This window comes from Oculina patagonica, unplaced genomic scaffold (assembly GCF_052425735.1).
Source record: "Oculina patagonica isolate OP01 unplaced genomic scaffold, crgOcupat unplaced5, whole genome shotgun sequence".
Lineage (NCBI taxonomy): Eukaryota > Metazoa > Cnidaria > Anthozoa > Scleractinia > Oculinidae > Oculina > Oculina patagonica.
This window is the reverse complement of record NW_027558361.1, coordinates 253,273-280,659: the sequence shown is the minus strand read 5'-3', so window position 1 is coordinate 280,659 and position 27,387 is coordinate 253,273. Positions and strand designations below refer to the sequence as shown.

Below are 27,387 nucleotides of genomic sequence, written 5' to 3'. Positions count from 1 at the left end.
TGAACTAAGCTCTTGTAATAACGCTAACAACTACAAACAGTTGTTTCACCCACTTATAAAACCGCTGCCAAAATTTGGCACACATCTCTTTTATACTATCTTTCATCTGAAATTTTAACTGATTAAATTTTGATGGTAAGAGTTGAAACCAAGAGTCTGGTAACGACGGTGGACCCCCCGGGGGGAACCCAAAAAAGTTTTATACGGGGAGGCTCCGCCCCAAGCTCTTACCCCTTACCCTTTTATATACCATTTTGACAGAAATTGTACCCCTTTCGTATACCTTTTACTGAAAAAGGTACCCCTTTCATATACCCAAAAGACGTGACATAGCCCTAGAACAGGACGTTTTCTTGTCATTTTTATGAAGCGCTTAATAAATTAAAATAATACAGCCATAAAGTGGGTCTGTTCGAAATATTTTAATTACAGGCCTTTTAAAAAGCCTAAATGACGGATTTTCAAACCCTTTCATATACCTAAACTTGTGAAATCCCTACCCTTTTATATACCTGAAGCCTGAAAAAGGTACCCCTTTCGGGCGGAGCCTCCCCGTATAGGCCGTTATATGGAGTATCCCCCCCGGGGTGGACCCGCGTAATTACCATAGCCTTCTGCCTATTTGAACTCTTTAGAGCCTTTCCCCGTTACTAAAAACGGCTCCAGCTGAACAATATTTAGCTGGTAAACTGAAAACATCTGAACGACAGAAAAATATAAACGCGTTAAGTAACGAAAAGGTTAACTTGACCTTATGACAAAAAGGCAACTAAATGCAGCCCCTCACCTTAATTTCTTCCCGTCATTAATTTCTAAAACTTCACAGCAAGTTTAGAATGCTTGCTCATAAGGGCAAAAAATCTCAGCAAAGGTCACTGCTCCGAATTTGATTACGTTTTTCACCGAGTAAAAAAAGACGTGAAAACTACAATAAGGGTTTATCAGCGAACAGAACTTATAGCCTTTTCGCATGATCTTTTTCACATAGTTTGCAACAAAGTTTTGCAATGTTTTGAGCCCTACAATGGGACTAGTGAATCCGCGACCAAGTTAAAATCCACTGCAGTTTTGCCCTACTTCAAAGGTCTTTCCGAACAACTTCGCCGCTGCCTACAACAACAAGGCGTGCGTGCTGTTTTCAAGTCGGAAACCACACTACGATCACACCTAGTACGGCCGAAAGACGCTGTTGATTCCACTAAACAAGATGGCGTTGTTTACATCGGCGAGACGGGAAGACCTATGCAAGACAGGATCAAAGAGCACGACCGGGACATCCGACTTGCCCGTACCCAGACCTCCGCCGTTGCAGAACACACCAACAACACCGGACACTACCCGCTTTGGAATGAGGTAAAGTTTATTGATCGTGACCCACACTGGCCGGTACAAACGCAGGGTCAAAGAGGCAATTCACATAAGACTTCACCCTAATAATATCAACAGGGATAATGGAATTGAAATTCCTGAGGCATGGATGCCCACGATCAAGAAACACAACAACAGGAGAACTGTACGACAGCGGACCGCTGAGGGAACAACAGCACACAGAAACAGCGAGGATTGAAATGCACCAATCACAGCTGTAGAAAACCAACCAATCACAGCGCGGCAGCGTGTATAAGTTCACGCACAACCAGTCGACCTTATCGCCTGATGAAGACTAGCAGTGTGCAGTCGAAACGTCGCGTTCTCCATGCACACGTGACTACGTCGTGAGACAAACGAAAAATACTTAATTATTGTACTCTACCACGATGAATAACCACAAGATTTTTTTACGATATATTATAGGCATACTATCTATGCCTGTTCAAGATAAACTCAGAATGCTACACAATACTCAATGAAGCATCAAACAAAGACACTGCCATGTACCACTGCAACGGGTCAAGATTTGCAAAATACTACCAAGGGTTTAAAAATCAGTTTTCCTTTTTTAGGCTTAATACTTAATATATACATACTATTCTACTAAAAAGATAACGTATAAATTTCATAATTTTTGTATCTTTTCAATGATGAGTACCTGCAATGCCTTACGTTAGCCACGCACCTAAAACTTTAGGGTCTAGGTAGGGTGTGGGTATCAGAGATAACGCCCTCTTTAAAACAGCTATAGCTATGTATGTATATTTTTTTACCAAGTGCAGATCTCTGCCTCACTCAGCAGGAAATGTCATGCTAAATTAAGGAAACTTATAATAAATCGCCATTATGTATATGGATACAATACATGTAGCACCGAATATTAGATCTTGGTAGCTAGGACATCCCAAGGCTTTGTGCGGTAGATCAGCCAACTTAATTGTTTTCTTTTTCCTTGTTTTGCGCCGGGTTTTTCAACTTTATCAGCGGTATGACTTTCAGTGTTTGAAATAACCTTTCTTCTTTACAGTTCTGTGTTTCTATTTCCCAACACAAGCTCTTCTGGAATAATTATTGTGTAGTTGGTTTGTTAGTCCTCTTATATTCTACAGAGTGCTTTTCAGGGCCTCGGTATGCGCAATTGTTAGGTGCGTAGTTTTTAAGTGCCATTGTCAGAGAAAGTGTTCCAGACCTTGCAAGTCGGGGTCAACCGATTTTCCTGAAACTTACTGCAGAAGTTGGCCTTGATGAGATATTCCAAAAGCCATTTGGGTTTGGTTTTCTGACTTTTACTTTCAAAGTTCCAGGGGTGGTCCCATATTGAGCCTTCAAATCATGAAAAATCCTGTTTTTAAAGGAGTAAGTTTGCACTTATATAAAATCAAACACACAAAACCTTTTGACTAAATACTTGTAGGCTGTGATTCTACTATAAATGCTCTTTCATTTCATATATGCCGATTTGGCATAGAGGGTTCTGACAGTGTGAGGCATGGCACGAAATTTGGCCAAATTTTGATGAGAAAACCACTACCCAAAATTGCCAAAATTTAGATGTTCATATTTTTTAACTGCCTAACTAGCAAAAAAGGACACTTATATCAGGAGTTATCCCAATGCATGTAGAACAAAATTCAGTTGAGAAAAATTTGGGCCGTGTTATTTTTTAGCTCTTTAATGACCCATTTTGAAACACACCCTGACCTAATTTGCATATTGTCAAAACCAATAGTTTAACATCCATACCTATTTTATTTACTTTTAAACACTTTAATTTGCCTTGGTGAGGCTTAAAGTTCTTAAGAAAGCTGTTATTAGCAGTAATAAGGCGAGTAATCATAAATTTTGACTGTTAAAATTGCCAAAAAATTAGAAAATCAATACTGATGAAATCAGTTTGTTCCTCTCAAAAGCTTGCTCCTTAAAATATAATGTGCATACAATACAGGGAGTCCGTATAACGTCTACTTGATAGTTTACTATACTAATAAATACACTTCTTTCAAACATGTCCATGCTGAACTTGCTAAAACTTAACTTACCAAAGTGTATTAAACGTTCTTTTAGTAAGGGTAAATTTCCATATCTTTGAAAATCGTGCGAGTAGAAACATCCTACAGCGAAATCGTATTTCGCAATGATCGTTACATTCTGCATTTGTTAACAGAAGTCCTTAATAGTCCCTTAAAATCAAGAAACGTTTCTGAAGCCGCTCAGTTCCTCGCCATTATGCCCCATTCTTGCTATTTTGGTTGCTCGCTGTCCATCCGCCATTTTGGATATGGTCGCAAGAAAACTGGGGCGATAGCCGCCTGACTGAAAACGTGTGGACCTTGGACCCAACGTTTTTCAAACAAAACTTCCATAGAACTCCTTAAGATACCTTTAAAATGTGAGAAAATTTTTTTTGTTTCAAATTAGCCTCTTTTTGACGCTTAACTCAATGACATAATCGTGAGACTTTTTCATTTTGGTCGCATTTTATTAGACCTAGCCTGGGTGGAACAATTCATAATGCGACACCAGGCCCACAAATCAAACAAATGGCTTATTAGGGTCTTATAAAAATCATTCTTATAATGAAATGAAACATGTATCAACAAGTGTTTTATCTCTGGTGTTGAGTGAGAGCCATTTAAATATACTCTTTATTGCAGATTACACTTCTATAGGGTATAAATGAACTACATCACAGTCAAAAAATCTTGAAAAAAATGGCAATTTTTTTAAGTTTTTGTCATAATCAGTCATTAAAAAAAATCTTTGTTTTTTCTCAGGTTTTGATAACTTGCAGAATTACTCTGTTGCTATTTTTTGTGTGAGACATCTATTATTTTTAGACTGACTTCAATTTGGAAGTAATTGGAAAATGACTAAAAAAAACCGTGGCTGATTGCTTGAACAAGAGGAGTGTACGTAAACGGCAGTGTCTGCCTGAAACATGTAAGGGCTGGGAAATGGGGAGAGGTGAGAAGTTAGCGCGAGCCTGAGAGGGGAACAAAAAGGCGATCGGGGGACACTGGGAATGAAGAAAGGAAAAATCGAGTCGTTCCACGCGCTGCCTCTTTTATTTTTTCATGTTTTTGACCTTTCCCCCTGACTCGTCCCCAGTCGTCTGTTCTGTCTCTCCTGTGTTGTCTCTCCTGTGTCCAGGGAAACTGGGTCAAACTGAAAACGGAGGAAATCATGGGAATCTCGGGCTCCCCGCGCTTCTGACGTTAATATTAATAGGCGAGACTGAGAGACGACTGGAAACGAGTCAGCCTTTCCCCCTCCACTGAAGGTGTCTCATTTCGATTCGAATGTTGATTATAATATAATGATGATCTAACAATAGTAGTGCCTTCTGTCCTCAAATCGTAATATAAAGGCTAACCATACCCGCATAATGCCACTTAGGGTAACCGATGTGTTTTTTAGCAAACGACAATGGCTTGCACGACTCGAGGGCTGTCAAGATTCGATGGCGTTGGCCTATAAGTTTTACCCGCGAACCACGCCAACCCAGGCAACAAGCCGGAGCGATTTATACACAGAAATTAATGGGAAATTAAAAACGAAACTAAACACTTTATATCCCAGCTACATCATTCAAATTTGTTTGATTAAATATTTTGCCTAGAAGCTAGGCTTCACGTTTCATTAAGTTGTTTGGCATTCAGTTACGGTTTTGAAAATAAAGTTTACCATCGAATTCCCGTAAGACACTGTAATTTGTGGCGGCGTTGCGTATCCTTCCACAGGGGCACCCATCGAGAATATAGTTCAAAACCACTTAAAGATAGCACCGTTGAACGTATTTTAGTATTTAAACGGTAGATATAGGCATATTTTTATCCCCTAAAAAAAAATTTTTCTGTTCGGATTTCCTAGCTGGAAGTCTAGTGATCCGAAAGTTATAGGGATCAAAACTTACCTTTTCGAAAAAATTCCAGCCAGAGAAAGGCTCCCGAAAATTCTAGGTGAACTTTTTAGAGTAAAAATCCGTTAAAAATGAACAATTATACCATTTTTTAGATATTCAAAAATCCTAGGAATTAATTAGGCAGGCAAGCAAAAAAATTTACAATGAATGTTCCGAAAATTCTAGATCTTAAATCGTCTTCCGAACAGATATTTTAACGAAACATTCCGTTGGGTGCCCCTGCTTCCAGATGGCGGTCAAAACCGTGACCGGCCTGAAGATCTATTATTCTCGTGTTGTGCTAAAGAATATTACCGTGAGTCAACTCTCGAAATAGCAACACGCTTGGGATGTCGTTTAGTGTCCGTAATAGCGGGATCTGTGGGAAAAAAACGTTAAGTAATATAGACTCGGTTTTTTAAGAACTATAACGTGCTCATCAACAGTTCAAGCAGAGAAACTACACAGTAGCAGGTGGGTACGGGGGGACTCACAAATGAAATGGACGGGGATGCTCGTCGTCTCGCTTAGGGGTGTAAATTTCGGATTTTTGGTCTCCCTTGGTGCTCCGGGCAAAACACCAATATTTTTAGCTATAATGGTCTCGTTTAGGGTTGCACACGAAAAAATATACAAATATAAATTATATTCTTAGTTTTTTGGTATCTTTTAGGGTCAAGAAAAGCTTGAGCCACACCCAGATTGGTCTCTTTTAGGGGTTCTTTTCAAAATTTCCGACGAGCATCCCCGTCACTTTCATATAGGAGTCCCCCCCGGGCAAGACAATGGTCGAAGGTTAATTCCGTATGAGGTAAAAAGTCGTCTGGAAGAAAAGGTTGCAGTAGTTTCCGAAATCTAACCCGAGTTGTCGTTTTTCTGTTGTAATTCACCAGTCCGGTCACTCTGGTGAGCGCACCATTCACATGCATATACGTATGTGGCTATTCCTGAGGCCCCATTAGGGGTTTTAGAGATACGAGATATTTGGGGAGAAAATTATAGGGATACGGGATATTTCAGGGAAAAATTATAGGAATACGGGATACTAAGAAAAGGGATTTTGGGATATCGAACAAATGGGAATTAATGGGATACGGGATATTTAGGCCAAAAATTAATGGGATACGGGATACTCTGACCACCCCCCTAATGGGGCCTCATTCCTGCCAACTGCAAGCAGGACTGGTTTTCGGTCTTGTGCATCATTGAAGAGTCCTGACAACATTTTGGTGTCGATTGATGGCTCTTATTCCAAACCGTATATTATATACATGCTGTTACTTGTTTCTTATCATTATATGAGCATGATGTCATTTCAATATATTAAAAATTCAAATCAGTACTGCTTTTTGCGAATTTCCAAAGTTAAAACTGTCCCTAAAATCCGACGTTTAGCTAGTTTTACTAGGGGTTTTGCTAAAAGCAGGCCCGCGGCCCGCGGCCCGCGGTCCACCTCACGGCCCGCGGCCCGGCGGCCCACCTCACGGCCCGCGGCCCGCAGCCCACCTATAAACTTAAATCAAAGAAAATCCAAAGTCGAGTCTTCAGGAGTTCTCTTCATCGAAAATCGAACGTGAACTCACTTATCGACGCTTAACAATGAAAAGGAAAATACTTCAGTCTAACCTACAATTTCAGCTGTTTAATATAATGAACACCAACTTTGACATATGGCTGGTCTTTTACTGGTATTTGTTGGCAGATATTTCTTCATTAAACACGGTTTTTACCATGGATTTTTGTGTTACAATACACGAAGTGGTCAAGAACGTGTTTGCAGAACGTTCGTAGCTTAGTAACCAGGCATTCGATCGGACGTCAATGTGAGACTGGGGCGAGAACGAAAAAGCAAAACAAGATGGAGGCGTTCGGCTTTCGTTGGTATCCTTGCTATCCTATCACAGACTCGTACCCAGTCGCTTCTCTTGCTTTTTGAGCGGCGTGCAAGGCATCAGGGAAGTCTTACTCTTTCTACGTCCTTCCCATCATCCTCTTCGAACGTAGCCAAAAACGAAAAAACGAGTAACGACTGGGTACGAGTCTGATCCTATCAATAAAAAGAGATTTGGGAGCCATCCGTTGGAGATGAACTTGTTGCATCAAGAGTTCCATAATTAGTTTGGCGAATTTGCCATCAAAGTGCAAAACGGGGAAAAAACATAGGCCATGATCCTCGTCTACCACGCGAATACTTGTGGTATTTTCTCGCTCGTGTTGAAAATATAGGCCATTGTCGGCACTTCAAACAGCTTTTCGAGGTATATGTATATATAGGTGGGCCGCGGGCCGCGGGCCGTGAGGTGGACCGCTGGGCCGCGGACCGCTGGGCCGCGGGCCTGCTTTTAGTAAAACCCGTTTTACTAGTTCTTCTGGCCGATCTTTAATTTATTTAGCTTGCTGAGACACACTATTATGATCATTACACGACGTGTAAGTCAGTTTTAACCTCGGAAAATCCCTAAAGACAGTATAAATTGTAATTTTTAACGAATTGACAGGCGAAAGTTTCAGGAATACGATTCAACATAAATCTAAACACAGAAACAGATTCTTGAGCTAATGTTGGCAACCTAGTTGATTTGTGGGCCCGTGTCATAATTATGCTCAACAGTCAAGTTCCACCCCGGTCTAATGAAATGTGGCCAAAATGAAAGAGTGTCACGATTTAAGTTGAGCAAAGGACTTTTGTTGAAAAAAAAAAAAAAACTCTGAACAGGAAAACTTCATAATGTATAATGCATATGTTGAGTCCACACGTTTTCAGTCAGGCGACTCTCGACCCAGTTCTCTTGCGACCACATCCAAAATGGCGGGTGGACAGTGTGCAGCCAAAACAGCAAAAATGGCAAAGAACTGAGCGTCTTCAGAAATGTTATTTGATTGTAAGGGACTACAAAGGAATTCTGTCAGCAAATGCAGAATGTTACGATTATCAGGAAGTATGATTACGCCGTAGGATGTTTCTACTCGCACGATTTTCAAAAATATGGAAACTTACTTTACTTGAAGAGCGTTTAAGACGGAATCCACTAGGAAGTCGAGTAATATTTATTAAAGTTGGACAAAAATCAATTTCCAGAATAATTTAAATCCTATTGCGTTATTTCCTACCCTTAATAAAAGGTAAAGATGTAAGTAATTATCCGTGATAACACCAACAACAATTTCTTATTAGAGTCTGAGAAAATGAATTTCAAAGTTCACAAGGTATGGGCAAAATCTCACGTGTAGCCATTTTGTAAATTCGTCTTAAGCGATTCAGTGGAATTCAGCGGAACTTCAAAATGTGTTTTCGATGTGTGGTGTTGTTAGAAAAGATTTCTTTTGATAAGATATTTGAAGCAGTAAAAAAAAGTTTGCAATAAGGTGGAAATAATTCTGGTACAACAATTTCTTATCAGAGTCTGAGAAAATGATATTTAAAGTTCACAAGCTATGGGCAAAAGCTTACATCTTTTAAGAGATTCAGTGGAATTCAGCGGAACTTCAAAATGTGTTTTCGATGTGTGGTGTTGTTAGAAAAGATTTCTTTCGATAAGATATTTGAAGCAGTAACACAAAAGCTTGCAATCAGGTGTAAATAGTTTTGGTACATAATATTGTCCAATAACTACTCGAAGTCCTGGCGGATTTCCTCTTAATACGCTTTGGTAAGTTAAGTTTTGGCAAGTTAAGCATGGATATGTTTGAAAGAAGTGTATTTATTAGTATAGTAAACTATCAAGTAGACGTTATACGGACTCCCTGTATTTTATGCACATTATATTTTGAGGAACACGGTTTTGAGGGGAACAAACTGATTTCATCAGTATTGATTTTCTAATTTTTTGGCAATTTTAACAGTCAAAATTTATGATTACTCGCCTTATTACTGCTAATAACAGCTTTCTTAAGAACTTTAAGCCTCACCAAGGCAAATTAAAGTGTTTAAAAGTAAATAAAATAGGTATGGATGTTAAACTATTGGTTTTGACAATATGCAAATTATGTCAGGGTGTGCTTCAAAATGGGTCATTAAAGAGCTAAAAAATTACACGGCCCAAATTTTTCTCAACTGAATTTTGTTCTACATGCATTGGGATAACTCCTGATATAAGTGTCCTTTTTTGCTAGTTAGGCAGTTAAAAAATATGAACATCTAAATTTTGGCAATTTTGGGTAGTGGTTTTCTCATCAAAATTTGGCCAAATTTCGTGCCATGCCTCACACTGTCAGAACCCTCTATGCCAAATCGGCATATATGAAATGAAAGAGCATTTATAGTAGAATCACAGCCTACAAGTATTTAGTCAAAAGGTTTTGTGTGTTTGATTTTATATAAGTGCAAACTTACTCCTTTAAAAACAGGATTTTTCATGATTTGAAGGCTCAATATGGGACCACCCCTGGAACTTTGAAAGTAAAAGTCAGAAAACCAAACCCAAATGGCTTTTGGAATATCTCATCAAGGCCAACTTCTGCAGTAAGTTTCAGGAAAATCGGTTGACCCCGACTTGCAAGGTCTGGAACACTTTCTCTGACAATGGCACTTAAAATATATCTACGCTTATGTTATAAATTATGTCAAGATGTATTTTCATCACTGATATTTGCCCATTTTTGCGTCCATAGAGACTTAACCACATTACCGCTCAATTACGCGGGTGTTCAAAAACCCTTTTCGTGGCCCTAACTCCCTTTCCTTGAAGGGAAAATATGAAATTTGGGTCACTTGTTGCTCTCGTGATGGTGTTTAATTTGATTATAATATTGTGTCCTATCTCTCAAAAAAATATGCCGATAATGACATTCGGAACATCTAGCAAATAGGGAGCTTTCGTAACGTTGCCGCTTTTAAGACATAGGTAACTTCAAATCTTTATAAAAAATAAAGGACTGCGCCGTTTCCTTTGATTTTTCTCTGGTATATTGCCTAAGCATAACTTTATATTGTGCTAAAGTTTGAGCAAATTTGGTTGAATAGCTTTTATGAAATAAAGTTTTCAAAGTCACTAAACACGAAATGAGCTTTTTCCGAACCGTGATTCTGTTCATTGGCATGAAGAGTCAAACGGTTACACGGCAGAATTTTTCTGGGCGTCATAACTCACATTTAAATTAATGTGGTAATCGAGAGAATGGTGTGGGACATAAATGGTAAGCCAATAGCTACATTTCGGCCAAGAAATTAGATTAAAAGCTTTTAACAGGATGCTTACCACGAAAAAGGGCACATTTGTAACCTCTAAGCTACATATTAGTATCTTATTCAGTGATGTTGAAGTGGTATATGCTGACCACTTGTATGCATTGGAATTACATGTTAAAGGTTATTTCAGCCTTTGAATGGCTTCGCTGCGTGCAGAATTGTTCGAGCTATCATAAATAGAGAATGGCGTTACAAAAGTGCCTTACTTTTCTTCTAGAAAGTAGCCAGGGGTAAACCCCAATCACACACTCTCTCTCTCTCTCTGTATATGCCTCATCAAGAACTTAGGTGCCAGGGAAAACTTGAGTTTTGGGGGTCCCCAAAAAAAATGTTAAACATCATACCAATACTTGAAACTTTCCACACTACTGCTAATTGCATTGTTCTTTATCATCCAATGCGTGGTTTTTATTTTTCCGTTCTTTCCATTAATTTATCGCTCTTTACTTTTGCAAATGGCGGGAAATCACCCACTTTACTCGAAAAAGTCAAATAAATCCCTGGAAACTTATTTTTTCGGCAAAAGTTTACCTTTGATGATTCACCCGACTCCCCTAGCATTACCTTAGCTTTCCCCCGTTTAAGCATTTCCGATTTTTTGACTTTTGAAAATTTTCCAGTGTACTTGCATGCTTAGTACTCGATTCAAAGCTCAAGAAAGCGCATTCATTATTTTTTTTCCAAACAGAATAATTTAAAAAAATATATCTTCGACACATTTAGAGGTAATGGACTACAAAAATTCACACACATTAAGCATGCAATATAGCAAGTTTTTGCAAAGTTTCGGCCTATTTTAGGAATTTTTGTTTTCGTTACGCTACTTTGTATTACAAAAAGTTATTTTTTTTCGCGGCGGGAAATCAAACACGTTTTCAAATCTCGATAAAAGCTGTAATTTTCGATAAATATAATTGTAATTTTGCAGCAGAGTGTAAAACTGCATGTAATTTAGGGAAATAGGTTCATTTTGGCTTTAGCTTGCATATTTTGGCCGATTTTTAAGTTCAAAGACTAAAAGCGGCGGGCAATCAACCAAAATGCGCATTTTTTCCCATTGACGTAAATCAGGCCAGAACTCGAACAAATTTTGCTATTTCCTTCCAAAAATTTACTATTTGATTGCGATGTTAATACAAATCACCTGTATAGATCGACGATTTCAATAGTTTTAACGTGCAGAAAAAAATGACCTTTTTCTGTAGCAAATAAAATAGATATAATATGTTGTTTAGTTTCTGGCCAGTTGAATTTATTATCATCATAACTATTCTTTTTTTGATGAAGACTTTCCAAGATTTGTTGCAAAGACAGTTCACTTGCCTTCCTATCAATAGCCCTTGCAAGGATATTGGTTGTTCGCTTTTGGGAAGTATCGTGGGGATTTTGTTTGCGTAGTTTCAAAAACTAAGAAACATTTGAGTGTTAACGGAAACCTTTAAATAATGATCCAGATTATTTATAAATTACTACCTAGAATATTAAAACTGTCGACGAGTGTCTCTGGCCATAGGCGGAAAGGGTCAAAATGAATTACAACTTAAAATATCCCGGCGAAATTCCGAGTTGTAGTGAGCGAAGTGATTTTCACATCAACATAGGCACGCAATGCGTGCAAGTGTCTTAAGGACTCAGTTTAAAGAATGAGACCTGTTCTCTGATTACCGACATTATTAGTAATATTATTGGATGTAACAAACTAAATGCGTTAAACTGAAGTATGGAAAGTTCAGCATAACTTGTTCGGAAAATCTTTATGTTTAGTGGCTTATAGCCACTTTAATTCGAATACAACAACATCTACAAGTTGATATTCAAGCTTTCAGCTTTCTAAAAACAAAAACATGTAAACTTGGTGTAGCTTACATGATGCGAGAATTTATCACTGTACGTGATTTTCTCATTGCCTGACTTGGGCTTGAAAATACACAACGGCCAGATCCCATGGAAACTGCCACAGTATCCTACTTCTGACAAGCTGAGCTGAGCGACGATGGCAGCAACACAATGTACTGTCCAAAACATAAGCGATCTGTTGATGGCCCGGCGCGGATTTGCATGGATGCTGAAACGCATGCCAATGTCACCACGTACATCGAATATGTGCATAACGTCTGTGCCAATGATAACGAGGAAGCCTTGTTTATCACATTGGAAGGCAAGGCCTTTGACCAAAGCAACATCGGCAAGTGAATAATCGCCTTTTGGTTCAAGGCCAAGCAGATTAAATTGTCGAGCACCGATGTTATTATTATGTTATGTTATATTGTTATTATGTTAGAAAAATAGCATCCTCGGCAACTTTTGATATGGATATCGTCGAAAAGAGGGCTATCCACGAACACATGGCTCATAAAGAGGAGACTGTGGATCACTTTTACAACATTGGTCACATCACCAAGAAGTCTTCCAAAGCTCGGAGGTCACCAGCTTCTGAAGAAGACCCTTGGTTTGGATAGGTCAGTATTAACAAGATCGAAACCTAGGACCAAGTCAGCAAATTCAACAAAGTCAAACAATGAAGAACATGAGGAAAGCACTAACAAAGAAGGGCTCGCCAGTGGTCAAATAAAGGCCATCAAGATGCTGTTTTCGCACCAAATAATTTCTCGAGACTCAATCATGCTTGACATTGTTAGGAAAACCAGTGCCGAGCATATGGATTTACGGGAATTTTTGACGACACTAAGATGATCAAAAAGATCTACGACAAAGTGGTCTACTTGAGACGAAAAGAAAAGCAGAACATGGTACTTCCAACAAATGAACCTGAGCCATCATCAAACAGAAAAGAGGCATGGTCGAACGTTATAACAAGAGAACCAGACTGATGAAAGAAAAGTTGAAAAATTCTTTGCAAAGTATTTTGTTCGCCCATGCAAAGACGACTTAAGGGCTTTGTTCCAGTCATAGTCCAGCCTCAAAGCAATTGTTGAGCGAAACGACGGCGACTTTGAGCGTTGTTATAACAAAGCAAAATACATATTCAAGAAAAAGACCAGAAATGGATGTATTCCAGGTCAAACGTAGGAAGTCAAGGATGGACTCTGAACTCCCGAAGATGAAGCATTTCTTTATTTATTTTTATTGTGATCATTTTGCAAGATAAATCTTGCATTTAAACCAGTGGACGGTCATTTTCAAATCAATTTTTATTACAGTGTACGGACGAGGATAAGCCAAAAATAAAACAAAATCAGAAAGGACTAAATACAATCGATGGAAAGTTTTAACAGTTTTGAAATGTGTGCCTTTATTCCATAAAACTATAAGTTTTTGAAAAGTGTACGGTCATTTTTTATACATCATTTAACATGTTCAGTGTACGGTCGCGTTAAAAATTACAGTCAAGATGGTCGTTGAGTTACTAAAAACGTAAAATTATTCTGCCCTAATTTGTTTTATTTTATGGTAATATCGTGCATAAGTATGCCTATTTCAAATAAAGTAGTTTTTGTTGTTACATTGTGGAGACTTATTTCTCCTTTCTGTCTTATATTACTCTGTTCCTGACAACAGTATATTGGGTTGGCTACCTATTAAAAACCCCTGAAATAATTTGTTTTGAAAAAAAGTTGTGATTCCTCGATTGTGGCCATCGTGGTCAATCTTCATTGGCAATGTTTGTAGAGGGCCTTCCTCAAGCTTTATCTTAAAATAAAAAAGGAAAAAAAACTTGACCACTTAGAGAACAGAACGATATCTATAACTGATTATCAAAGATATGATCGATGACGTTCACACATTTAATATTTTGCACTTTATTTCCAATCCGCTGTGACTAGTAGGAGAAAGCCGGCAAAAAGTTTAGAGCAGAAAAAAAATGGAAATGACGTGGAAAAAATCCAAATAATCATTTGCCTAATATAATAATGTATTATCCGTATTCCTAAGGAGAGAATAAAGAATTACCGTTAAAAATGAAAAATCCTCAGCCAATAATCCTCATCAACAATTTCGCCGCCACCCAAGTGGCGGGAAATCAACCGGCGGCGGCACATCAGCCACTGGGCGGGACATCAACCACAATACGTGGCGGTGCATCAACCACCGGCGGGGAATCAGCCACACTTGCGGCGGCGCATCAGCTAAAGGGCGGGAAATCAGCCATATGGCTGATGCGCCGCCCCAATTTGCGGCGGGGTATCAACGGGCATATGGCTCTCTCTCTCTCTCTCTCTCTCACTTTTGATAATCATACAGGGTGGATAACTCTCAATCGTGTCGCTTAAATCTCCTTTTTTATATTTTACTTAGTTATTTCGTGTTTATATCAGCAAGTGCGAACAAACAGAAGATTATTTCAGTTACATTAGATTATTTCAATTGTTTTTCTAAAGGTTCTAAGCTGTCTACCGTCCTTACGCGTAAACCGGAGTTCGTGGATCAGTTGGCGTTATGCTTAGATACATAGGCGTACGGGCACCTTCGGACCTGGGGGGGCGGAAACCTTATTGCCCGAAAAAAAATGACATGCGTTGAAAGCGAATTAGAGAGGCATATAGAATGGACAACAAAACGTGCATTGAAATAGTTGTGCACCTTGCCTTCTTAAAGTTCTCTAATTAATTTCGTGGCGTTGTCCGTAGATGTCAATGCACAACCTCGTTCCCAGCGTCTCTCATCTTCCCGTCCACAATGCACTGAATCCTTTTTCTTCGGAAATATTTTATTTATTCACTTTAGTTCAGAAAAAAAATTAAAGTATTTTTGGGGAGCCAATTTACATTGTTTTCGCCCACTTGAAAGTTATAGAAAAGTGGTTGAAACATTCAGGCGTAAACGGGTTAAAACATTTCGTTGGAAGTTTTAGGCTAGCCATTAGAACTAACTAAACGTTTATGTCAAAAGCATTATCAGAGCATTAGCTTCATCACATCTGTAACAGCTTTGTTTCAAAGTCTTACACTGGATCCACCATGCGCAAACTCTCAAGCTATGGAAAATCCTGACTTCTGGTCGCCCTCGCCAATTTCCCACTCACTTCAAAATGATTAATTACAACTGAATCAAACTGAGGGGTCAGGCAGAATTTTCGAGAAAAATCGAACATCATTATAGCAACAAGATATGGTATGCGGTATGAGAAATTTAGACTTCTGAACCACAAAGTTTGGTATATTTCCAATACTTTTCTGCTGATGTAATTCGTTTTGAACATAACTTTGAGATTTGTCGGCTTATTTTCAATTTTTTTCTCTGGCTTATTGCCCGAATTCTGAGCATTTTGCCCGAAAATTTCGGCGCTGGGGGGGGGGGGGGCTGCAGCCCCCTCGCCCCCCCCCCCCCCCCCGCCTCGTACGCCTATGCTTAGATAGAGAAATGAGGCTAATACCGAACTGGCAACACTTTGCACGTGAAATGAGAGTCGATGAAGAAGTAATCAAACGACTGGGACAATACAGTGACTTCAGCCCAACCATCCGGCTGTTTGAACACCTCGAAGTCAAGCAACCAGATCTGGACATTCGACAACTAAGGAACGCGTTGTTAGGGATTAAAAGGAACGATCTGTTTAGCTTGCTGACGACAAATGGTAATTATACTAACAAAGTTTTAAAAAAGCGATAGTTTCTCTTTAATTCCAGTATTTTTCTGCTGGTGCGGGAGAAGGGAGAACCGGTCTTTTTTAGCGGGGGGGGGGGGGGGGGGGGGGGGGCTGTTGCTGCATGGACTGGATGGATTGAGTTTTGAGTTTTAAACGCAATGGGCCTGTGTTTTGCTGTGATATTTCCTCTGCACAGTAACACCCATACATAAACGGCATGAAATAAAAACAAACAAGCAAACTAAAAACTAGTTCTACAAGATCATCACTGAACATACTGTAAGGGACAGACCGTTAGTTTTTTGGAGTGGCGATGAAAATGTTTTCAAGATAAACAGTTTTTTGTGTGATTTTTTATATGTGCAAACATTTTTTTCGGCTGCATTTTCTTGTAAATACTATTTTTGGTTTACAGCCAGTAGCCTCGGTTTTCGGGTATGCGTATACAAACCACGCGGTTATGCACCTAGGAAACAGGTGAAAATTTTGAAAGTCGTGACATGTTTTAAGCGTGAAGTAACAATTTGGGGCCCTGTCTTCTATTGGTACGTAACAGATATCCTAACTTAGATTCAACAAATTGTCAGGATGCCCAAATATGGTCAGGAAGTCCTTGTCATCTGTCATCCGTACATAACAGATATTCAAACTAGCAATGGTATATTGCAATTCCTGCATTTTGATTGGTCAACAGGCAATGGTATATGAGCTCATATACCATTAACCATAAATATGGTAGTCGATACGCGTCAACGAAAACAGCTGGGGAGATCAAATATTGCAGTTCTTTAGGCGTTTTTAATAAAACAGTTATTCCACTCGCGCTTGTTAGATATGAGATCATTCTCATATTCAACGCGCTCGTGGAATAATTGTTTATTATTCATTTCCACTTCCGTTGAATAGCTAATAACTTAACTCAACACTTTAATGATGTTTGGCACATTTTCTTCACAGCTGGCTGTGCCGACTCGGAAAAGTCCAAGAAGTAATCACGTCACGCAATTTAAAAGCTCCTTTACTCCGGGCTGGGCTTTTAGATGAAATTGCGCTAGCTCTGGATGGGACGTCACTGGTTTTAGAAAATTGGTATAACTTAGCGATAAAACTAGGTGTGCCAAGAAAAACATGTTGGGAGTTTGGAAGACGTTCGATATACAATCCAACAAACCAAATGTTTCAGTATTTTGCAGCCACTCGCCCCCAAATGACTCTGGAATGTCTAAAGGAAGCTCTACATTCTTTGGAAAGGAACGACTTGTTGAAAATTCTACTGAACCAGAACCTTGGAGGTGAGTTCACTGCTCTATAATTTCAAAGAGAGTTGACCATGGACTGTGGGTGAAAGAGTGAAAGCAAATTAAAAGGGATCGATCTTAAAAATGATATCGGCGCGCGACCGAATCCCGTTGAAGTTTTCAATTAGTGCTGGCATTCTTTGCAACTGCCGATTTCAGAGCCTTATGAAATGGCATTTTCATAAAAACTGGGATAAACTTGGAACGTAAGTGTATGGTCGTCCTTTTTTGAAATATATTTTAATCTTCTCTAATTGTATCTATTCATGTCCTTCTTGGCTTTTCTGTATTTCTCCTCAGTTCTTTTACAGATTAAGTTGTTATTGTAATTTTTAGTTAAATCAATGACCAGATGGTTAAGTGCTACAATTGTCTAAAATTGCATGACATGAAGGAACGTTTACCAGAAAATATCACCTCCTTTACCTCTAGTTTATAATAGCTTGGTTCTGATTGGAACACTGTTTTCTTTAAACAGCAACAAGGTTTGTTTGATGACATTGTGGGCTCTTACATTTTTAATGCAGATAAAGTATTGCTCAAGGATATCATGACATCTGGCACAGAACTCCTGGAAATCATGGCTGGTGAGCTTAATCGTGAAGATGTACCAGGTGTAAAAAATTGGAGCCATCTGGCCTGTAAACTCGAAGTTCCACTTGACGTGCGTCGAGATTTTTCAGGTGAAACAGCAGGATCAAAAAGAAAAAGTCCTACAAAAGAAGTTATGCAATGGATGGTCGCTCGGTTCCCTAACACTACTATGGTTGACATTGTAAAAGCACTGGACAGGATTCAACGCAATGACGCCATTCAAATCATAACAGAACAATTTCCAGACACAGTTGGTGAGTGCAAAAAACTGTCTTGTTTATTCTCTGTTTATTTTCATTGAAATTTTGAACACTTTTTGCATCCCTGGTATGGCTAAGAAATGAGAATGAATTTCCCGGGGGGGGGGCACTCAAAAAAGTTTTATACGGGGAGGCTCCGCCCCAAGCTTTTACCCCTTACCCTTTTATATAGAGGGTCCTGAAGGGGGGGTACCAAATCCCATTTCCCAGCCTATTTTTTGTCCAAATCCCATTTCCCAGCCTATTTTTTGCCCAAATCCCATTTCCCAGCCTATTTTTTTGTCCAAATCCCATTCCCAGTAGTAAAATTCCCAGTGTATGGAAAACCAGACTTAAGCATAATATATTTGTTGTTTTGATTGTCCTAAATGTAGTCCACTCCCTGAACTCTCCCTTCGGTGAACCCAGGTACAGGCGTCGTTGAGCGAGTCCAGAAATATTGACCTGCATGCGCATTCTCAGAAATCTGTCAGCCCCACCCCCCTCCCCCAAAAAGGGGGGAAGCTGAAGAAACCAAACCATAATCGACAGCACCTTTGGAAACGCACGCACAGATGTTAAATTCAAAAATTTAGTACTTGTGGGTTTAATACCTATTCATTACGGAGATTCATTACCGTGGAGACAGAAAGAAACCGGCTGGGTTGGCGTTCGTGGGGGGCTGCTGTCGCATCGACGGCGGACCGGGATGGATGGCGCAGTTTTAGTTTTCTGGCCGGCCTCATGAGTCCTCATGGGCCCGATGAGGATAAGTAAGTAAGTAAGTATTACGGCTTTAGACAAAGGTTATGACAATTTTTCTTGTAGATGTCGCGCTAATTTGTTGCGTAGTTGAATTTTTCATTTTAGCAAACTATTTTTACCCTAGCGCACACGTTGCATGTAAGAAACGCCACACGTCTCTGTGGTTTTTCATTGGTTTGTTTTAAGCATGCACATCCAAGTTATCCTAGACTGTCCCCGTCTCGCACCTGGGTCGCAGAAGGAATAGTTCAGGGAATGGACTATCCAAAATCATGTTCTGCTAGTTATATTATCACCAATACTGTTGAGAACATCACTTTTCATTTGTTCGTTTGTCTTGTAGAGGATGATAGAAATTTTCAGTAGCTTTAACTAAAGCTATCAAGTTTTTATCCCTTACTTACCACTACCCTGCAAAACTTACTATCACTTCTTTTAAATATTCCATTTGTGCCCATGCTCAGTCATAGCAGTTCCGCTGAGTAACTTAATCACTTACACGAAAATTGATCGACGCTTGATGGACACTCGTGCAGTGTAGTGATTTCGTTTCAGAGTTAGTTTTCAGCTTTTTAACTGTCTATTCCGGACTTTAAGAATATTATAGAGCGTAAAATATGCAGGTTTAGTCATGTACTGACATGCTTCCCATTCCCATTTTTTGTTTCCGAATCCCAGTCCCAGTTACCTAAATCCCATTTTCCCAGTGAAAATAAACGCAAATCCCAGCCAAAATAGGCAAATCCCAGTTCCCATTTTACCCCTTCAGGACCCTCTATATACCATTTTGACAGAAATTGTACCCCTTTCGTATACCTTTTAATGAAAAAAGGTACCCCTTTCATATACCTAAAAGACATGGCATAGACTTAGAAAAGGACGTTTTCTTGTCATTTTCATGCAGCGCTTAAAGGGACATGGTCAGCTTTCTTACCGCGCTGACCTGGACACTAGTTTCACGTTTTGAAAAAAGACCACTGTGGACTTTTTTCAAAACAAACCTACAGAATTCTGCTTCAATCTTCTCAGTGTTTCACTAAATAGGAAAATTGAGAAGAAAAAAAAAACACTGAGAAGATTGAAGCAGATTTCTGAAGGTTCTCTGCGCGTATTTTGATTTCGGATTAAGGTGAACTTTTTTCAAAACTTGAACGCTGACCATGTCCCTTTAATAAATTAAAATAATACAGCCATAAAGTGCGTCTGTTCGAAATATTTTAAGTAAAGGCCCTTTTAAAACCTAAATGACGGATTTTCATACCCTTTCATATACCAAAACTTGTGAAATCCCTACCCTCTTATATACCTGAAGCTTGATAAAACCCCTTTCGGGCGGAGCCTCCCCGTATAGGCCATTATATGGAGTACCCCCCCCCCCCGGATGAATTTCAAACTGAAAAGGGCAGCAAACATCGTCTGAAGACCTATAGTTTACTGCACATAATGCAGTCTTGTATTGAACGCAAGAAAGGTACACATGCTTTCCAGCGTCAAGTAATGAGCTAAATTGTAACTTAGTGAGTTGAATGTATTAAAAGGTGCTGAAGGAAGCTTTCATAATTTCATCAGTCAAAAAGGAAAACAATAAGACAGGGCCGTAACTAGCAAGAAGCAAGACGAGGCACTTACATGCCTCGTCTTGATTTTAACCCAAAATTAAAAGGAAAATACGTTTAGTTGGAAAAAAATTCCCGAGTTCAACAAGATTGATTTTTCTCAAGAAATACTTTATGAAAAATATTTATGAAAGAGTTTCCGAACTTCTAGTTTTTTAAATTTTTCTGGAGAGCATGCCCTTAGAACCTCCCATTAAAATCTTACCTCGTCTTTGCTAAAGGTCTGGTTACGGTCCTGTAAGTATTCTTGCGTGTTAATGTAAAAAAACATGCACTGGCTATAATTGCTAAAAAAACTCAGACTTTTTTTTACAACTTTTTTGGCAGATTCATCCATGGGGCGATTTGATTGCTCATTTCAAGGCAGTAGCATGGAGCTACCAATCAACGATCCAACAGGCGAGACTTTAAGCTACAAGAGGGAAGAATGCGTTTCTCTTCCAAAGCAAGGTAACAAGTCACAATTAAATCCATTATCAGGCATAATACAACATTTTTATATCTAGTTGAGGTTTAAAGAAAGCAATATGATAGTAAACTCATTTATTTTATCCTTTTGTTCTAAAAAGTTCATTTCATTTTTAAAGAACGGGTGGGCCCAGAAGATCTAGATTCCGACGAAAACATTACTTTCTTTTATAAGTTTTCCTCAAAACAAACATCTTGTTTGTGAAATTGTTTTCTGATTGGTATCCAATAACTTCCTGAGAGCAGTACATGCACGGCATCCACTGTCTTACCGGTATTTCGATCAGTGTTGGTACTTATACTGTACGGAACAAAGGAAAGCTTTTCGCACTTTCTTGGCAGCCGCTAGCGTTGCATTCTTCTCACGGCTGGGGTATTCTCGAATGAGGCCTAATGAACCGGACAACCGAATCACATCACATAAGTTATACTTCTTTCTGGTATTAATTTCTTTTTTAGTTGCAGAAAACGTAAAGCAATCTGGTCATGGTGGGACTTTACCAGATCGTACATATTTGGTAGGCCGTGAAGGTACTTGCGAAGAGCTTATTAGTCTCCTGACTTCAAACAAGGCTGCTGAAATTGTGGCGCCCCCTGGCTACGGAAAAACTTCGGTGGTAATAGAAGTCGGTCATAGGATGATCAAAAGAGGGCACTTTGTTGCTTATGTTAAACCTCGAGGCGTGACATGCGTGGAAGACTTGGGAAGCAAAATCATCGAGGCCTTGGGTGCGGTTCCCGGCGAAGATACGATAAAGGAAACATTGCGTCGCCTAAGGGCCTTGGAACCCAAGAGCGTGGTATTAATCATTGAAAATATTGACAACCTGCTACATCTTGAGGATCAAGTCAACAATGAGAAATACGCTAAAGAATGCAGGGCATTCTGTGCCACAACGCGTGGAAAATTCAAGAAAGGCGACTTCTTGACTTTTCTAACGGACATAGGACAATGCCCAAGCATTCATCTTCTTCTCACGTCGAGAGAAACCGTTGATTTTAGTGTGTCTTTTCCAAGTGAATTAATAGAATTACAGCCTTTAGGTGAAAAGGATTCTGCAACACTGTTTACGAAGCGTGACAAAAGTCTGGACGACGACTTGATAAAGGAACTGGTCAGGGTATGTGGTGGTATTCCACTCATCATCTGCACTGTGTTGGCAATCCTTAAAAGAGAGAATCCGAAGAATTTGACTCGAAGGCTTTCCGAAAGTTCACCTCGTTCGCTTGTTAGGGAACTTAATCCAGACTTTATTGCGAACGAGGACCGCATAGATAAGTGTCTACAAATTTGTTTTAATCGCTTAAGTCAGGAAAACCAGGATGTTCTCGTAATGATGTCCACATTTCCACACAGATTCACACAGGATCAATTTCTTGCTGTTCAGTTTAAGTCGCCGGTTGGTCTTGATTTGCAAAAGTGCATGATTTCCCTGAAATACAGCAGCCTCGTTCGTTTTGATCGAAAAAGCTGTCACTATTCTCTCCATCCGTTTATTAGAGATTTCTTTTCATTGATGCCCCAGCACGCAGAAGCCAAATCGATCTTCATCCGCCACTACAGTGATCTAGCTGTCGCGCTGTGCAAACAATTTCTAAGTCATGATTCAAAGTCTGCCATCGAACGTTACAGAAACGAAAAGGAAAACATCCGAGAAGCCATGGCATGGTGTGGTGATAATCATCCCGAGCTTGACGAAAAAATGAGGGAGCATTGTATTCGCTCCTTTAACAAGTCAGCTGTGTTTCTTGCCAAAATGATGAGGAAGCAAGAATTTGAGGCACTCTTCTGCAAGCTTGCATATCGTTGTCGCTATGACTTGCATCTTTACAGTGCTTGCTTGACAGACATCGGAATGAAATTAGTCCTGAGCTGTACGTGCACACCTCACATCTGTCCAAGAGCGCTGTGTCGAGCCAAGTGCTTCTTGTCACATGCAAATGACATTCAGTCAAGCCTTACGGACTTCGATGATGCCACTCGGGCCCAGTGCTTGAGCAAGCTTGGATTCTGTTTGGTTCGCGAGGGACATTTCGACAGTGGTTATGACTTTCTCAACAAGGCCTTAACTTTGAGGAAGAAGCGCATTGGACTTCTAGCAAAAGACAAAGACAAGGTCATGCTCGCTGCCTGCCACAACGATCTAGCAGGTTTAGTATGAGAATACTTTCTACGGCTTTATTTCTAATATTTTACACGACAGAAGGCTTCTTTCTAAGGCTCTCTGGTAGCTATTTCCGTTGAACTGACTTTGTTCATTATTCTCAATGTACGTATTCTGTCTCCTGACATCTAACCTTAATATAAGGCGTCTTCGTTTTTGTAAGCCAGGTGGGGTGCGGGATGAGGAATAGAAATCAAATCTATTTGGTGTGGAAACTGTTTATTTTGTGACAATCCAGTGTCCATTGTGACGTCTGGAAGGACACCCAGAAAACAACCCTAAAGAACACATACACACACACGCCAAATTTCGGTAAAATACACTTACGTCTGTTTGAATAAATGTGTGAAGGTAACGTGACATAAGTTTGATATCAATGCTGCGAGCAGTTTGTAAAGCTCAACCAACAAATTGTTATCAACGAATTGCCTGTAAAACTGAGTGGGAATTTCTAATTAAATAAAGACGATCCACGGTTGGTGGTAAAAACGACACAATCTTACAATATTTAATTGTCTTTTAATTATGACAGCTTCACAAATGTTGCAAAGGAAACACATGGCAGCCATTGAAACAAGAAGAAACTTCGTACTAGACGATTATGAATCAATTCTTGGCGACCACCCCTTTGTGGCAACAACACTCAGTTGGATTGCCAACAGTTACCATGCCTTGGGTGACTATGACAACGCCATTAAATTCACAAGGCGAGCGCTGGAAATCCGAGAACGACTGCTCGGTGACCATCAAGAAACTGCGAGGTCTTTGTATGATTTGGGTGTGGCTCTTTCCGCGAAAAAGGAGTACGAAAGGTGGGTGGTTATTTTGCTAAGATTTCTTGCTAGTGTATTTCATTAACAGAGGTTGTTTCCTTCTTTTTTAAGATGAGCTGAAGCACATACCTTATTATAGAAAATTAACGCTTGTGTAAATTAAGGTAATTGAAATTAACGCGACTTAAATTAACGCGAATCGGAGGAAATATTACTTCCCAATAAAGGAAATTAATGCGAAAGAGGGTGTAACATTTCAAAATGAAGAAAATGAACGCGATGTACACAAAGAAAAACACTTGTTGAGACAACTGCAACAAGTTTATTTCCACACTAGACGTATGATCCGAGACAGAAACAATGTTCGTGATACTAAACCTAAACATATGGGTTAAGCGAAGGAATGTGACTGCTTCGAGCTTCCACCCTGAAGAAATAAATGCTTTTTCCTAGGAGATAAGAACGTCTAGACTGTATCGAAAAATTGGGGCCAAGACAATGAAAATTAAGGTCGCGGAAATTTGGCCTAGACTTTCCTGGATACTCTCGCCATTTTCCCTCTATGGCATTTCTTTGTCAGCTTCTTCGAAGGAAGGTGTTGTTATTGAAAAGCTGCATCGGCATCGTTCTGATATGATAAAGTCCAATGGAGCTTGTCAGTCGTTCACGCTATGGCAGTTAGCTCAGTTGGGCCTAGAAATGGCCTGGCCATGCGCCATTTAAACCGAAGCGACCTTGTAATTTTCCAATTAGTCATTTTTCGTCATAAAAAAAACTCATTTTAAACAAATTCGTTAATACGACCAGGTTTTGGTGATGTTCCAGTAAACGACGTTTCTTTAAATTCTATCTTTCAGTGCCCTTGAAAGCCTTGAAAAGGCGGCTGCTTTACAGGAAGAGGTGTTGGACACGTACGAGGAGCTGATACTCACTCATCAAGCCATGTCGGTTGTCCTAAAGGTTCTGGGAAGAAATGAGGAAGCCGAACGGGAAATGGAACTGGCAGGGGAGTGCGCGAAAAGGTTGGATTCTCTTGAAGTTCCTTTGGAAGTCTTCGAGACTCGCGAAGAAAAGGAATGGTTGATGCCTGTTCCTATACCCATTAAGCAAGAGCAGGGGAATGGTGTAAGTGACAGTAAACGGAAAAGCACATTTTAAGCGACTTCAAAAGAAAAACATGTGCCCGGACTCACGACTTTCTATTTGTAGCACTCTCTGGTCAGCGCTTATTCGCTTAACGGCGCTAGGCCAGGCCACATGAAGCGATTCTTCATTCTTGAATTGGACTAAGAAGTCTTTGAATCTTTTAGTCTGCAGGAACAAAAGCAACATTTTGGCACCACAATATGACAGGGGGAAGGAAGTGTTATTTAATCCGACCTTCGATGATGTTTTAGTTATTTTGTTTTTATTCAATCTCCCCTGGAAAAACAAAAATATACAAAAAACACACACACACAAAAAAAACAACGACAACGAAAAAAACAGTCCAAGTCTGTGTGAACCGTGCACGTTCAATTAAAATCAAATGTAATCTAGAAATGAAGGTGGTAACAAAATTATGGAAAGATGCATTGATGTATGGGTGCAAAAATTTGACAAGATTCAACCAGAATTTTAACAAGTTTTGTTCAAGCAGCAAATATTTTATTATCACGGTTAAATTTACACTCCGCCAAAAAAAATAAAAAATAAAAAATAAAAAAAACCGCCGAAATGGCAAAAAAAGGGGCCCACCTAGACATGCGGTGTGGAGTTTACCTTTTACAAACATTCTTTAGGAAAGCCCAAACTACAGCGCTTAAGAACACCAGCTGTTTTGTGTAGTAACGTAGTGACTACACACATGTACAGCACCTACACCACAATAGTGACTACATACACCACGTAGTGACTACATACATGTACAGCACCTACACCACAATTAATTTTGTAATAACGACTAATTGTATAAAGACGATAGAGCTGTGACGAATCTTTTAGCTTTTTATATAAGCTGTAAGGAATAAAGGAATTCACCAACGCGGATAAAAGTATTTTCAGGAATTGCTATTTATCTGACAATTGCGAGTTTTAATTGAAAAAATTTCTATTTATGCAACAATCCTTCATTTATTATTTTATTTGTCATTATTATTATTGTAACTTTGCATAACTTTGTGATTTAATTTATCTTAACACCGAAATTTCAACATGAATTTACAAAATAAACGTTTAACCAAAAACAAGTGAAAAAAGGGTAAGAGATAGATAAAACATTCGCGGCCGATCTGTGTGGGTATTAGGGACCTTATGAAACTACGACGGCAACTGCAACGAGAACTTTGCCAAACAAATAGCTTAACGAGCAGTACGATAGCTTAGCACGTGCGTTATCTCCACCTCGGTACATTTCTCAGTTTGTCGTCTTCTGCAAAGCAACAACGTGACATGGCCAAAGTTTAAGTAGTCTGGAGAACCTGAACCACTACAACGATTTTTTTATGTTTCTCACTTTGAATTTAATAATGCACCTACAAGTTCAGTTATGAATTAGTTCTGACAAAAATGAACGCACTAAATAAATTAATATAGCTGCGAGATTCTTAAGTGAAATATAAATTCGTTTTTCAGTTTCAGTGTCGTTAGCGTAGCCGTCCTGGTTTCGTAAGGTCCCTGTTTATAATGGCGTGCCAAGGGCGAGCTATTATAATTACCTTTACAGGTCGGATGCTAATATTGGAAAAAATCAGGCTTTTGATTGAATATGTAATTTTTACTGTTTTTAAATTTCAAAACATTGAATTGATGTAATCGATAGGTCCCATTCTGTATCAAAATTGCAGAATAGGTATTTTGTATTGTGATTGTACAGTACATTCATGCGATTTGTTAATGAAGTTTACAATAAAAAACTACAGCATATGGCACTTCTAGTAAGGTTATTGTATTGTTTTTGTGCAGTATAATGATGCCCTACGAGATGTCTGATCTCCTCAACTCTCTGTCAGCTCGTCTGCCATTGTTAAAAACAGGGCACAAAGCTCGATTATGTGGAATTAGGGAGAAGGATATGGGGAGGTGTTCTCCATTCTCGTCGGCAATGCCCTTTTCACTTCTTAAGCTCGATAGGGCCTTCGTACGATAAACGGAAGGCTCTGGAGACAAAGCATTTCCAGTCCTGGATTTTGGGACTTGCGGTCTTCCGGTCATGAATGCAGTCGAGAGTCGAGAGTCGTGGCGTTTTTTAAATTTCGTCAAAGATTTCCTTGTTTTCAACATCCAAACAAAAAAATTGAATTAAGTCAAAACTCCAATGTCTCTTAAGCCTTTCGTTTTAGTGTCAAGGCTCCGCCGGCCAAGAGAAACGAAAATGGCTACGGGGACGACAAGGGGTGCCGTCTTACCCAGATCCCACACAAAGGCGCGCTTTTGGCTCCCCTTTCTGCACTCGGAACAAAGCCTTTTTCAGAACTTAACTG

At 39.4% G+C, this 27,387-nt stretch overlaps 1 protein-coding gene and 1 pseudogene across 1 annotated transcript in view; both read left to right on the top strand.

Moving 5' to 3' along the window:
- Positions 1-27,387, top strand: part of LOC144640816 (uncharacterized) — a 142,805-nt gene that overhangs the window by 54,903 nt on the left and 60,515 nt on the right. The window lies entirely within an intron of this gene.
- Positions 15,779-25,084, top strand: LOC144640832 (uncharacterized; annotated as a pseudogene).